Source organism: Silene latifolia, chromosome 3, assembly GCF_048544455.1.
Source record: "Silene latifolia isolate original U9 population chromosome 3, ASM4854445v1, whole genome shotgun sequence".
NCBI lineage: Eukaryota > Viridiplantae > Streptophyta > Magnoliopsida > Caryophyllales > Caryophyllaceae > Silene > Silene latifolia.
This window is the reverse complement of record NC_133528.1, coordinates 107,902,394-107,914,457: the sequence shown is the minus strand read 5'-3', so window position 1 is coordinate 107,914,457 and position 12,064 is coordinate 107,902,394.

The window sequence follows — 12,064 nt, the reverse complement described above, 5'->3', positions numbered from 1 at the left end:
TTTGCACTAATATTTTTTTATGGATATGAGTTGGTGGTGGAGGACGACGGTGGTGGTGTTTGTTGGTAGTCGGACTAAAGTTTTACTCGTAAAGGACCAAAGTTACACTTATAAAGGACAAAAGTCGCACTCAAAGAACCAAATTTACACTCTTAAACCTTCAAATTTACACTTAAAATACTACATTTACACTCAGAAAACATCACATTTACACTTGTAAAATGTTATAATTATATAAATTCAAAATTTCCTTCACAAAAATCAAATTTACACTCTTAAAATGTTACATTTACACTCGTAAAACATCACATTTACACTTGTAAAATGTTAAAATTATATAAATTCAAAATTTCCGTCACAAAAAATCAAATTTACACTCTTAAAATGTTTCATTTACACTCGTAAAACATCACATTTACACTTGTAAAATGTTCAAATTATATAAATTCAAAATTTCCGTCACAAAAAATCAAATTTACACTCTTAAAATGTTATATTTACACTCGTAAAACATCAAATTTACACTTGTAATATGTTAAAATTATATAAATTCAAAATTTCCGTCACAAAAAATCAAATTTAGACTCTTAAAATGTTACATTTACACTCGTAAAACATCACATTTACACTTGTAAAATGTTAAAATTATATAAATTCAAAATTTCCGTCACAAAATAACAAATTTACACTCTTAAAACATCACATTTACACTCGTAAAACATCACATTTACACTTGTAAAATGTTAAAATTATATAAATTCAAAATTTTCGTCACAAAAAATCAAATTTACACTCTTAAAATGTTACATTTACACTCGTAAAACATCACATTTACACTTGTAAAATGTTAAAATTATATAAATTCAAAATTTCCGTCACAAAAAATCAAATTTACACTCTTAAAATGTTACATTTACAATCGTAAAACATCACATTTACACTTGTAAAACTCATACAACATTACATTTATACTTCTGAAATCTGAAACTCAAAACTGATTAATTAGGGGCTAGAGAGAGAAAGACAAATTAATTAGTGTATAGAAATTTGATTAGTGGTACTTTTTTTTTGTAATTTTCAATCTCAACCACCCATCTCAATCCAACCATCTACATTTTTTACCTTTTCTTTTTAATAGCCTTTAATCAAATTCATCTCAACCATCCATTGAGTCCATCCAATGGCCCTTAGAGGGACTTATGGACTCAATTGAAGATGATGACTCATTAGAACTCCTCTATAATATATATATATATATATATATTATAAAACTCAAGTTGGAGACCCCAATCATTTTTCAATTCTTGATTGAAAATTGCATTTAGAAACTAGTTTTAACTAGTGTCCCAAACCATTTGATTGGGAATCTCTTGGTGTGTACGAATCTTGTATTCAAAGCAAGATTAATTCATGACTTCTTTCTAGAGAAGGATTATGAATAGAGCAAGATATTCGCCCTATTTACACTTTGAAGTGTATGGTCGAATACAATTTCAATCAGAAAAGGTTATTACTTCTTCATCTCTTCTACCAACGAGCTAGGTAGATACTTGGTATCCACTTAATGAGGTAAGAAGAGAGATTCTTTGAACAAGTTCAATGAATATTTAAAAGTATCAAAACCTAGAGATTATAAAACCAAAGTATTAGTACTTTGTTAAAATAGGGAACAATAAAGTGAAGACTTTTATATACACCAAAAAGAGTGTGATATAGTATCACAAGTTCACCTTCATAATATTAGAAAGTGACAAAGAATCCTATACGATATGATTGAATCTTTACTATAAAGTTGGAAGCAGTTTCTATCACAATTTATCTAGTATTTATTTATTCGACTAAAACAAAACATAAATAAAGCAATCTTCTACATTTCATATGTGATATGGTTAGGCATGTACCTAAATTGTAGCTTGTTTCGATAGTGAACATGTGGTCTATCTTCCTACATGATCACGAGAACAAAGGGTTTGTGATACGAATTTTACTCGAGAGAATAAAACTAGTATGAGTGCAGCGGAAACAAAGAAAGAACAAACAAGATCCGAACGTACTAGGTACGACCCGATCTGATTTGTATGGATATTTGACAAACTAGACCTATAATTTGTCAATGGGGTTGATTGAACTCAAGACCTATTGAGAAACAATCTAGTGAGACTCGAATCGCGTCGAAAACTAACTGAATTTTGGTATGTAAACTACACTCCCAAAACAATAAAAAAAAAAAACACAAGTGCTCTTTTCTTAATCTTTTCTTATCATTTTTTTTAATAATGATTTACAAAAATTCCAAGGCTATAAATAGCCAACAAGGGCGAACTGATAAACCAACGCAAGGCAGTGAAAAGTTGCACAATAATAAGCTAATTAAGACTATTACCAAAGCTAAATTAAGACCCCTTATGGCAACATTAAAACAAAGAAACTAAACAGATAAATTAAGACTCCCCTTTATTAGCTAAGATAATAAGAAGTAGATGACAAATTGTAAACTTGTCACTTATTTTATGTTAACGGTCCACTGCAAGATATTAAGCAAACGAAACGAGCTTTCGACTTTAATCGCATCATCCCCAGTCCCTTAGAAAAGAATTGAACTCAATTCTTGTAGCTTTAACCCACCAGGATCAAAAACTAACACGCCTTTGATTGGATTAGCAAACAATTCGATCCCACGGCCAGAAGCGAGCAAATAACACACCCACCTGACTTTTGCAACAACCTTTGGTTCCTTTAAATCAAACAAGTAACAGATGGACTCAACTTGAATATCACAAGACTCGATTCCAATCTCGGTTATCTTAGCAAAGGAACCAATTTCATTTTCAAAATCTGATGAACCACACAGCCCTCTGCCCTTCGTAAAAACTGCTCCCTCAACTCCATAAACGTCAAATCTCGGAGGACGATTGAAATCTACGGAAGAGTCGATGTCGTAATTAGAATGTTCCTCACCCTTATACAACACTGATTCATCATAATCATCAAAGAGCGGAGTTAAATCAAGATTTAAGAAATAACCAGCCTCCTCTTGAATTTCTTCATAAAAGCATACACCTTTTGTGTGATTGAAAATGTTTAAAGACTCCATCTTTTTTTTTTTTTTGGATGAACACTGAACAGTACTTTTTTTTTTGTTTTCTTTTTTTTTTTTTGGTAACACCTTGAATAAAACTTACTAGAATCGTGCTCCTGAGATGCAAAACCGATTAACCCTCGAACTACCTGTTTAAGTTTAACCTTTGAACTCCAATCGCAATCGGAAATTCAACTAAAAAGTTGGCTTTGACACGCCTAGGACCGTCTCGATTATGGAAAATCAAGAGCCGAAGCTCTGATACCATTTATGATAGGAATTAAAATACGGAAGCGATATTTGATAAGTTAGACCTATAACTTATCAATGGTGAACGAACTGAAGACCTATTGAGATCGGACAAAGTTAATATTCAAAGACGCATTTGAATAAAAACGAGAATAATTTGGTAGCAAGCAAGTTTTGTGTTTTCTTATAATTTTTGAATACCTCTTTACATTTAGCTCCAAGGCTTATAAATAGCCTAAAGAGGACGACTGATCGAGCAACCAAAGGCAGTGAAAAGTCCCTCTTAAAAGAGCTAATTAAGACCATTATTTAGGTTAAATTAAGACTCCTTATTAGTGGCAATTAAACAGGAAGCTAAGGAGCTAAATTAAGACTCCCTTTATTAACTAAGATAACAAGATAAATTGTATATTTGTCACTTGGTAATATTCGATGCAGACGGTCCAATGTAAGATACCAAGCAAACAAAACGCGCCATCAAGCCCAACGAGGCATCATCATTACCAACTGTTAGCACAAAGTTTTTGCCTATCGAGCCAAGAGCATCGTCACCATCGTCACCCGTATCATCCCCTCCCCCTTTGAAAGGAATTGTCCTCAATTCATGTAATCTAACTCCTCCGGGATCAAATATGAACACTCCATGCACACAAACAAAAAGAATATCAAACACCATTTTGTACCTTCCACTCCTCCTCCCTCCATGCACAAGTCTTGATAGCTTACTATAAATCTCATCCTTGAACAAATAATGCAAACAAGAGGAATCCTTCATAGTTGCAGCATCCTTTTCTATTTCAAAATCAACCAAATAAGAATCAGATTGATCTTGAAATTTAATAGACCCAATTGTGCTCTTGTAGACCATGGGATTCAGATCGAACTCATACCCACAACTAAACGAATGACACGGTGCTTTGAAACCAGAAATCATTGCTTCCCCATCACCATACTCGTCAAAGATATGAGGTAATCTTGGAAGAAACACAACATTTTGTTCATAGATGCCTTCAAACGAGAATACACCTAACATTTTTTTTTCGGATGAATAATACCCCATGAACAATGATTTTTTTTTGTCCCGCTTGAATAAAACTTACTAGAAACTCGCCCCTGAGATGCAAAACCGATTAACCCTCGAACTACCTGTTCAAGTTTAACCTTTGAACTCCAATCGAAATCGGAAATTCAACTAAAAAGTTGGCTTTGACACGCCTCGGACCGTCTCGATTATGGAAAATCAAGAGCCGAAGCTCTGATACCACTTATGATACGAATTTTACTCGAGAGAATAAAACTCGTATGAGTGCAGAACAAAGAAAGAACAAACAAGATCCGAACGTACTAGGTACAACCCGATCTGATTTGTAAGGATATTTGACAAAGTTGACCTATAATTTGTCAATGGGGTTGATTGAACTTAAGACCTATTGAAAAACAATCTAGTTAGACTCGAATCGCGTCGAAAACTAACTGAATTTTGGTATGTAAACTACACTCCCAAAACATTAAAAAAAAACACAAGTGTTCTTTTCTTAATCTTTTCTTATCATTTTTTTGAATAATTATTTACAAAAACTCCAAGGCTATAAATAGCCAACAAGGGCGAACTGATCAACCAACGCAAGGCAGTGAAAAGTTGCACAATAATTAGCTAACTAAGACTATTAACAAAGCTAAATTAAGACCCCTTTTGACAACATTAAAACAAAGAAACTAAAGAGATTAATTAAGACGCCCCTTTATTAGCTAAGATAATAGGTAGTAGATGACAAATTGTAAACTTGTCACTTATTTTATGTTGACGGTCCACTGCAAGATATTAAGCAAACGAAATGAGCCTTCGACTTTAATCGCATCAGTTTTTGGCTCGTGATGCTGTCTATTAGAGAAAAGAGGATCATTTCTTATAGACAGAGTGGGAGAAAATGTTCAGAAGCCACAAACTGAGAATAAGACGTGGGAAGATGTTCCTTCTTGGTCAAAATAAGTAAATATTTCTTCGAAATCTAAGTAGACAGGAATCATGTTATTTTTGATAATAACAAACCGGTAACTTATTAAGATGCTTTATCTAGTTTCAACTCTGTAAAATTCCAAAGCAAGCATAAACATGAAAATGTTTATTTAGCTTGGTTAGTTGGTGGCAAAGGTTTTGCACGCAACAACAACACTTTATTATATTCGGATATGATTTGATATAGTTGGATTTTAAAATTATCTTGCATGAGTTTTGTAAATCGCAACTATCCTAAGGTAGGATACAAACTTAAGAAGAAATCATAAGTAGATGTTAAGGAGTTGAATTGTATGTTTTGATCATGTGATAAACATGTCTCGAATTGTCGAGTAGTTCTGTTTATACATGGAGTTTAGTGGGAGTAATGTGGTGTTAATAGTCTTATATGTAAGGGACATATTGATCATTGCGAATGATGAAAGACTTAGGAGAGGAATAAAACATCTCTAAGGTATCCAGACCTATAAAGATAGTTCTAAGAGGATATTAGCGTTAAATGAATATTTTTATATTGTTAAGAGTCTAGACAAGTTCAAAGGTATTGAACATGTAGAAATTGAATCCACTTGCTTCCGCTGCGAGATTAATTCATTAAGCTAAGATGTATCGCCATTCTTATAATTCGTATACTTAGAGTATGACGAAAGGTTATAAATCGAATTTAAGTGAAAGTCACTATATAGCCATATAGTCTATCCATTAGTAATCAAGAAGAACTAATGATAGGTCTTCTATGTCTCATATGTAGATAACATATTATTCATTGAGAATGATGGGCCAATACTCTCTTCCATGAAAAAGTGATTGGGAGACTAAGAGGAGTTGCAAGACATCTGTAGTATCCGAATCTATAGTGATAGATAAGAGAGGATAAGTGTGTAGAATTAAAAAAAAAAAATTATATTCTAAACACATAAGGATTGTTGGAGAACCATCTTGGCTATATTATTTAAGGAGAACATCTGCTAGAAACGTTCTAGGCAGTTGAACAATAAGATATATACAACAGAAATTGATTACACTTGCAGTAAAGAGATATGCAAGAAGGAGGGGATGATGTTAGGATTCGGTTTTGTGAATTGGAGGAACTATGGTAGTTCGTTCCAATAACTGAAGGTCCTATCCCTACTCACTGTGAGATCAGTGGGAGCTATTCTAAGGCAAGAGGGCCTAGGTCTAGATTGGATTTAGACACATACTCAAAAAGTTTTATAATAAAGATTATACATAACAAATGGAAAAAGTATATAGTAAGGTTAGGGAAAATACAAAGTGTTGCTAAAACTTGTTAACCAAAGCCTTTTCATAGGCTAAGCATGATAAGTCATGCCATTTCAATTGAGTTGAGATGTATAGTTATATACAATATTATGTATGGATTATAGATTATGTAGTAATTGATATAGTATCAATTTTACATATGTGATAATACATTCATCGTTTGAGTTTTATTCAAAACTCTTTTCTTATAATACTTTGTTTTCCAAATAGGTTGTCGAGACAATATTGAACCCTATTTAAGTGAACTGGATTAACATAGTATTGGCCCCTAGTCACTTATATGAGGTGATGTCTCCAAGTGACTAGAGTGTGATGCGATTGATGGCAAGTTCAAGTGTCATAGATTCATAAGAGATGACTAGTCGATCACATAGACAGACTATATGAGACACTCTGTTGGACAGTGACCTCTTATAGAGTTCTGGTAATTCATATAGCCTGGTCATGGTGAGAGCTACTATAGTATTCTTTTGAGTCAATTCTTTGACTAGAGACTGTTGACCCAAGTTGGCACAGTTTCTGAGTGACTTTAAATTATGCTCTACGACTTTCGTAAATGAGGTCAAATGGGCATCTTTTAGGTCATGATGAGCTGTGGCTAGACAAAGGGAATAGTGCGATAGGAATTTTGCACCCCCTTGTCAGGGTTATTTTGAATCTCAGGGCCACTCGAGGAGTAGTGAACTGAAAATGCGTGGCCACGCTCGGAAGGTATCTATGGTAGATAATTCCGGTCAGACAGTTACTCTCCAGATCGAGGAAACCACTCTTAATATGATCACTTACAAGAACGACATGCAAGACACCTTGCATTGAGTGGGAGATAGTAATAGGACAAGAGAATTGGTGACGCACACTTGTCTCAGACAAGTGGGAGATTGTTGGAGTATGTGTCCTCGACAATAGTGCGATCACATTATTAAAACTCATGATAAGAATACGTAAGGGATGATTCATTTATATAAGTCAACTGGTCAATATTAATCGGTAATGATTGGCTGACTAGAGTTTGACATTACTGTCGTTTTAACGGTGGTGATCAGCTGATCCATTAAGGTCACTCCTAAAGAACGATTCCCTCAATTATAAAGTTAATCGATTGTATGACGATACAGATTGATTAAATCCTTGAATTGAACAAAATTGATATGTAAGAGAGAAAATTATATCTTATTGTAATTTGATTAAATAAGATTCAATTTAGTAATTAATATGTTGTATTACTAAAATTGATTATTGTTTATAAAACAATTAAGAGAAGAATGAATGGTTAATTATAATTACAAAATATTGTGAATTATATTAACATGACCCATTTTATACACATGTTATTATGAATTACTATATAATTTATAATATGTAATTTAATTAATTTATATAATGATATTTAATTGTTAAATATGCATTAATATAATTAATTACTTGATTACATGCTACACGTGACATGTTGTGTGTGACAATTGACATTTGACAAAATAAAATGGATTTCCATTTTATGAAATGGACCGAAAATGGAAGGGGTTTTGGGGATAGTGGGGTGTTTATTTTAATTATAAACTAGACACCATCATAACCCTAAAAGATAGCCTTGCATGCCTATGTTTTAGATAAGAGACAAAGCTAAAAGCAAAGGCCATGCATCGGCCTTGGTTCCCTCCTCCAACCGGCTCCACCCCACCTAAACAGATAACAAGTTTCTCTTATACATTATTCATTCATTCACTCATTGATACTCATGAGATGATGATTTTCTATTCTTCCATATTCTGTCCTAAAATATATAAATTAGTTTATGTAATAAGTTTTGTTCTTAGATCTAATATAACAAACATATTACTAAGTGTGTAGTAATTTTTATTAGATTAAAATTTAAGGTAAACTACATATATTATCTAGTTAATAATATTTGTGGGATTTTGGGATAGTCTTGGAGCAATTGAAAGGAGGTTCTTATACATTTGGGACAAAAGGAATCATCCAATATTTAAGCTTAAGAACAAGTAAGAAAGGTGTTCTTACTTGTGCCCTTATATCCGATTTCCATATTGTAAGGAATTTTGTTCTTACTTTTCCATTTCATTTAGTTATGCGTGCATAAGATTCACATCTAATTAAAAGAGTTATTTAGATCTAAAATTAAAGTGTTTAATTTGAGGGTTATAGAATCCTTTCAGATTTTGCACATTGTAGAAATTGGAGTACGGGCTACATTGCTTGAAAGACTGATAGGCATGAACTTGTTCTATAGTACTCATACATCCAGCTGCAACATGACCATTAATACCATATCTCTCACAATGGACCTCTTGTTGAACTAAAGCATGGACTTTCTGCTGTCTACCCAAAGATTGGTAGTCTTTAGCTCTGCAATTTGTGCAGTCAATGCCTCTAACTGAACTGCAACAGCGCTATTTGAACTACCCCCTCTTGTACTATCTTTGGGGTTACCATACTCAGCAGTGTGAGTAGTTATCTCATCGATCAATTTCCAAGAATTGGCATCAGTAGTGTTGTTTTGAAACCTCCCATTGGCAGAAGAATCAAGTAAGGCTCTATGGTCATTATACAGCCCATTATAAAACTTATTGCATAGAAACCAGATCTGGAAACCATGATGGGGAATAGAGCGGACTAGTCTCTTTAAGCGAACCCATGGCTCATTGAGGTCTTCAGTGGGGCCCTGTTTAAAACTCATGATTTGGCTTCTAAGAGCATTTGTCTTCTGTGGTGGAAAATACCTCCTGTAGAATGCAAGAGCGAGTGTATTCCAGTCAGTAATAGCATTTGCTTCCATGTCCAAATCACGCAACCACTCAGCAGCCCACTATCTCGTAGAGAAAAAGGGAATAGAACTTGTTTTACTTGGTCCTGCGTTACCCCGGCAGTCAAAGGGATTGAGCAACAGTATGTAACGAACTTCTCCATATGTTTGGCAGGATCTTCAGTAGCTGCTCCTCCAAACATGTTCCGCTCTACCAGGTTAATATAGGACGCACGGATCTCAAAGGTACCATCATCGGTGGTTGGCAACTTGAATCCCTTAGGAATGGATGCAAGGGTGGGCTCTGAATGGCTTGCTAATGTAGCCATGATCGTAGTAGGGGCAGAATTAGACGTGTCTTCCTCTAAAGACTGATTTTCTGCAATAAAAGCGGCGTAAGTTGAATCAAGCGTACTCAAGTCTTCTCCTTGATATATCTCCTTCCAAAAGTTTCGTCTAGCACGGAGAGTCCTCTCTGGTTCCGGATCAAACGGTATGAGCTTAGACCTGAAAGGCCTGGGCATAAACAAAATTAGCACTGAAAGGTCAGAAACAGCCTCAAGTAACACAGGTTCCTTGAGACAAGAGGCAAACTAAAATAAAACAAATAGAAAAAATGCGTCGCCTCCCTGGCAACGGCACCAAAATTTGATAACGCTGTCGCAACCTATCAAAAATAAACCAACTAGTCTCTACCTAATATAGATAGGGAAGTGGAGATCGTATCCATAGGGAGGCTTTTAGCGTTCTACTTGTCAAAGGGGTTTGTTTGATTTTTGTTCCAAACTAAAGCAATAAAATAAAAGGCTTAAAGACAGAAATTGAGTCGAGAAAAATATAAGAGAAAGGGGCTATGACATCGGTTCAACATGGATTATTACTGGTTATAGGTAGGGTCATAGGTTAGTCTCAATTACCGGTCTATAAGGCAGTGAAAAGGTCCTCTCGGTCCGCTATTCGCTCTAGAATGCTTCTAGCGGGCTCTCGCAACTTACTAGGGCACTCTAATGTGTGTGACAGGTCTAACCCTTTCCAGGCTTTCGATCTTAGGTCGGGGCTTACCAGTACAATTAATCAATTACGTCGACTTAACTAACTAAAAGCAATTGAATGTCACAATTAACAACATAGACCAATTATATCGACCAATATAATCACCCAATTAAGACCGTCTCAATCCATGTCTCCCCTAAATCCTAGCGAAAGGAGATTTAGCTAATCATATTAAAACATGCGATAATAATTGAATAAGACGATAGAGGGAAGGAATACATAATTAAATTAATTGAGAAATTAAATAACATAAAATAAAACTAACAATAATAAGAAGAGAAAATATAGCAATTAAACAAGATGAACGAAAAGAAGAAAAGGGAATTAAAATTACCGATTTGAAATTGAGTATGAGCAATAGAGAAGGAGAAGAAATTATAGATCTAAAGTTTTAGAGAAGAGGGTACGTAATCATGTTTCGAACTGTCTGCTTGCATCCCCAAAATAAAAGTGTAAAAGCGTAAACCTAATAGAAAAATACAAGAGCTTTTATAGTAAAGCCCAAAACATTAAACAAACTAAACACAAAACTCGACTATCCGTGTACTATGTTGATCAACAATGGGGCTTGGTCGATCGACAGTGTGTATATGGTCGATCGACAATGGGGACTTGGTTGATCGATAAGAGCAAAACTCTCCAACCATGTTCCTTCTGTGTCGAATGACCATCGTCTATCGACATATAGAGCATGTGGTCGATCGACATAGAGGCTTGGTCGATCGACATTGAGCAAAGCCTTCAATATAACGTAAATCTGTGTCTAGTGAAGGTGTCTATCGACATAGTACAGCAAGTCTATTAGATAATAGGTGGCAATGTTCACCTTCTGATCCTCAAGACACTTAGTAGCATGGAACAGCTTCTCGATCTCTCGATCCAAGCCTCCAAAGGAGAAGGATAATTTGCAGCATCATAAGTAGGGGGATGGTGATGGGCAAAATGATTAAACACAGTCTGATGCGGCCGGTTGTTGTTGTTGTTGTTGTTGTTGTTGTTGTTGTTGTTGTTGTTGTTGTTGTTGTTGTTGTTGTTGTTGTTGTTGTTGTTGTTTTGTTGTTGTTGTTGTTATTGTTGTTGTTGTTGTTGTTGTTGTTGTTTGATACCGTCGTTAGGTACCAAATATAAATACCTATTACTACTAACAGAAGCTAGCGGTAAGGAGGGTCGATCTCCACAGGAGGCTAAGTATCTATCTGCTAAGTACGTCTGTCGGGTCACAATTGGGGGTTTTAAAATTGGTTTTCTAAACTACTGAAGATGTAAGGCAAGAGAAATAAAAACAAGAGCGATAAAGGTAAGAAAAAGCTAAGATTGATCAGATAAGGAGAGGTATGTCAGGATTTCGGTTCACCATGGTAGTTCACTAACTCAGTCATAAACAGTCTAGACAATCTACTGTGAGAAGGGTAATGGAAAGGTCCTTCCGATCCGGTATCCACCCTGGATTACAACTAACTTAACTTCCGTCCTCATTAGGGTAGTCTACTGTTCATAGCAGTTCTGTTCATTCCAATCTTCCGATCTAGGAGCGAATTTAACCAAATTAAAGTTATTTAGAAGCGTGCACTCAACTAAACATATTACAGTTATATTGCTATGGTCACAGGTTCTCACAATC